The 4,503-nt window shown below is 34.3% G+C and overlaps 1 long non-coding RNA gene across 1 annotated transcript; it reads right to left on the bottom strand.

Annotated features, from left to right (window-relative positions):
- Nucleotides 1-1,985: 1,985 nt before the first annotated feature.
- On the bottom strand, nt 1,986-3,643 carry LOC141640510 (uncharacterized). The gene is made up of 3 exons (XR_012543029.1): nt 3,543-3,643; nt 2,688-2,745; nt 1,986-2,115 (listed from the first exon to the last, which is right to left on the bottom strand). It is a non-coding gene; the product is annotated as an uncharacterized LOC141640510 (long non-coding RNA).
- Between the last annotated feature and the right edge of the window lie 860 nt (nt 3,644-4,503).

Below are 4,503 nucleotides of genomic sequence, written 5' to 3'. Positions count from 1 at the left end.
GCAAATATCATGAAACCATACAACCGCACACGGCCGAAATCTCATTCCGAATTTATACTCACACGACAAAATTTAACTTCATTTTCAAAACTTTTACTTTCATACATCGGACTATGAATAACTTTCTTAACATAAATCTTATAACAGAGCCGTCCATAGAATCCATTTGACTCAAAATCTGATAAACTTAACTCAATTCCTTCAAACAATACAAGCTTAGATGTCGACTCATATTTGTAATTTACTGTGTTCATCTTATTCATTTCATCCTATCTTTACTAATAAACGACTATTACCTCAACATCGTGATTTTAGTTGCACTTCTTTACTCATTATATTCACGGCTAACACGACTACGATTTAATCGGAGACCTTTAGATAGTACACATTCCCTGGTGACGTCTCAAAGAAAAGCATACGATTCGTACCATGATGTAAAGCAAGTAACTACAAATTAACTGTGTTCAATCAAAATTTTACCTCTTTATTACAGATCTATTTATCATGGGTTGCATGGTCACACAAAAGTATAAGTACCAACTCAATCACATGTTAAATTTTAAAATGATTTATCACGTCATAAGAACTAGACAAGAGTCTAACCATATAGTCTATATAAGAAGATTATTAGTTTAGATCGGAGGCACATTATAAAATTCCCTGTTAAACTCCTTACGGAACCATCGACTGTGCGTCATAAGTAATTAACTTAATAATGTAGAAGTCAAACAACTGAAATTACAATTGAGTATTAATGGTTATATGATTCACAATAACAACAAAATTACTTCCATATCACACATATGTTTAACATTTTAGCAACCATACCATTCAATTGTATCCATCAACTCAAGATAATTTATTTTCAAAAAATAAAAGATATCACATAAACAACTTAAACATGTACATATACCATCATATAACTTGTAAAACATTATCTATGACAAAAGATTAGCAAGGTGAACAAGTTCTCTGGTTTGCACGGTTTGAACAAATAGGCAACTCGCGGCTCAATTAAACGTAACTATAATGACTATCATTTAAACATACGCATAACATGTGAATCATCAAAGGGTTATCTCATTATAATTCATAGCGACGGTTCGAGAATATATTTCAAATATCGTAACTATATCGTAACTATATCAAACTATATTTCAAATATCGTGACAATTGCAACAATCACCTTAGCATTTCATGACAATACAACTATGAACATATCCAATAAGGAGCAACAACACTATTTTATTATCATATCATAAGTTTAGGTTCAACTGAAATAAATTAATGCAATGAAAGTAATAAGTATAACTATAGGCACACAGACTCACATAAAAGACATTAGAACTCAGATGACATCCTACATGTGTGAACATTTAGACATACTCATTACTACCATCCATGTGTAAACATTTGAACATAATTATTATAAATATTCATGCGAGTATATTAGAACAATCAAGTTAACATTTAACGCCACCAACTTTACCAAGATATGACAATATAGTTTTATATTTATATATATCCGACCACTATACAAATATGATGAACACACCAGAGATATTATAACATGCCAAGCATAAAATATGCAAACAACTGGACTCGTATAAAATATTTCACCCTCGATTAAGAATCAAATTAAGCTATTCAATTTCACTCATACTATCATGCCAACAATGTTATAAACTAAACTTTAATTATTTTTTTATCACTAGTTAAGATATATAACCAATGAATATGTGTGCTACTATCATCATATAAGGACACTATAATTTCACATTAATAAGGCTCATGAAATAATCGAACAACTGCATGAAAACTCAACATAGCAAGACATTAACACCCCGATTTATGAAGGAGCCTTTAGCAAGACATTCCCTAATAAACCGATCGTACCATCTCGGTTTCCCGAGATAGTGAATAACAAATTAAACTCCAAGGCAAAATATATAATTACTTTAACTTAATTATTACAAAACCTCTTTTACATCAAATTACAAGGAACTAACATAAATTAAAGTGAAAGTCTTCCAAATGATGATCTAGCTACTAAGTCTTCTGATCCAGTGTCTCACGCCCATCAAGCTCCCAACCTATCTCATAAACCTGTCAAGCCTGCTCCCCAATATTTGGATCGTCATAGGTGTTCACGAATACACAGGGTCAACCACGAGGTTGAGTAGGGAATACAATGAAACAACAAAATATGATATGCATACTCCTCCGTCACCTCCATATCCATCTCAACTCATATCTCATAACCCGGAACACCCAGCCATACCGATCCCCGGGAGACTATATATCGACCGTAGCCGATCTCGCCACTTTCAGTTGAGGACACCAGGGCAAGTCTGCAGAACCCGCTGGCCTTATCACAACATCATCTTCACCACACCACATCACCACAACATCCTCCATCTCCAATGCATATGAATGCTCAAAAGAAATTAATGCAACACAATATATATATCTTTGAATTGATCAATCATAAAATCATGCCGGTTACCAAATGTTGTGATAACATACTCAATACGATCAATTCGGTCAATCACCTTCCGATTATATGAATCATAACGTAAATCAACAGACCACGAAGCAAGTCAACTTTCAGTTTGGTCATCATACGAAACACAAACAAGTCAACACAATTCAACATCAACGATAATAAGTCAAGTGTATTTCCCTACCTTTTCGCAATCCAAGCACACACAAGCAATCACTTATGATCCTTCACTTATCCATCACCTACATAACATAATTATGTATAATTACCATCTACTCAGTCAATTAATCATGCACATAACCTAGACTCATCATAACTTAATAGGAATATCAATTTAAAGAACAAACACGACTTTTCCTGATTTTCCTGCTCATGACAGACTCGGTATAAAATGAATAACTAATTCCAGAAACTTCAAATTGATGCAAGGCCAATTGAATTGGAACCCCATGAGTCTTAGCTACAATTTATATCTAACGTGTTTTTCTCAAATTCCAAACTTATCAAGGGTTTTCAGACTGATTTCCAAAAACTGACAGAAACCGTCGCATAAAAAGTATTGATTCATAAAACGAGTTTGACAAATGATTCTTAAGTAAAACCAACGCCTAACTCATCTAAACTCTCTAAATTAAATATATGAAAAAGACCCAGCACCAATTCAATATCTAAATTATGTTTTAGAAGTAATCTTTCAGCCTCTACTGATTTGCGGACTTTTTAGATAGACGTTCACAAATAATTTCTTCAGGAAAAACTACATGGTGAAATGCTACCGTTTTTCACAGGCATAAACTAGGCTTGGAATAAACATGAGTCTCTTCTTTAACTTTTTGCATCCCACGGCTTTAAGAAAGGTAAAACACTCAAACAACACAGACCAACGAATCTGTAAATTGCTGTAACTATTCCATTCATTTATCTCATACAATTTATAATCAAAAACCCCCAAACCAATTATAGGGTTACGAAAATTATCCCAATACTACTATAATTATGCTAATAATTGAATAAAGAGGTAATAGGATAGTCTACTTACGAAATAGGATGAGAATAGGCTGAGAAATCGCCTCGCAATTCCTCACGCGGCTCCCTTCACACACGGCTCCCTCTTCTCACTTTTCTCTCTTTTCTCATGGTTAAAATGAATATGGTGATAGGGAGATTAGAGTTTGGTTAGATGGGTTATACATATAGGATAGGTGCTATTAAGACGATACGGGCCTAGCCTAGTTAGATTAATTAAAACCCGAGTCACATAATTACCCGAGTCACAAATACACTACACGACCCAGCTGGTAACTCGGCCTAATATAATATCATATTAAAATACCGGGTATTATATATACCGTATTGCTTGACTTATCTTTACGCCTCTTTCGAACTGTCCTACCGATTGTGGGTTTAGCTTATATCTTCCGCCTCTTTCGGACTGTCCTGGCGATTGCGGGTTCTCGATTTCCGATTTAGGGTTTGGGTTTTGGATGCGGACTGTCCTGCCGCATGTTGAATCGGGAACTGTACTGTCCCGAGAGTCTGGCCAAATTTAGACTAGGACTGAGTCTTGGGAGTATCATTGTCGTCCTACCAGGGGAAGTATATATATATATATATATATATATATATATATATATATATAGAGAGAGAGATAGAGAGAGAGAGAGAGAGAGAGAGGGGGGGGGGGAGGGGTTTAATGAGTCCACCATATGTCATTGAGTTCATAAGTCCTTCTAAGGGCCTTTGGATGGACTCAATGAATGGTTGAGATGAATTTGATTAAGGGCTATTAAAAAGAAAAGGAAAAAAATGTGGATGGTTGGATTGAGATAGATGGTTGAGATTGAAAATAACCAAAAAAAATTATCACTAATCAAATTTCTATACACTAATTAATTTTTCTTTCTCTCTCTAGCCCCTAATTAATCACTTTTGAGTTTCAGATTTTAGAAGTGTAAATGTAATTTTGTATGAGTTTTACAAGAGTAAATCTAACATTTTAC

The sequence above is a fragment of the Silene latifolia genome, unplaced genomic scaffold, assembly GCF_048544455.1.
Source record: "Silene latifolia isolate original U9 population unplaced genomic scaffold, ASM4854445v1 scaffold_860, whole genome shotgun sequence".
NCBI classification, from domain to species: Eukaryota; Viridiplantae; Streptophyta; class Magnoliopsida; order Caryophyllales; family Caryophyllaceae; genus Silene; species Silene latifolia.
Note: the sequence above shows the minus strand (reverse complement) of the source record. Positions and strands in the feature narration are given on the sequence as shown.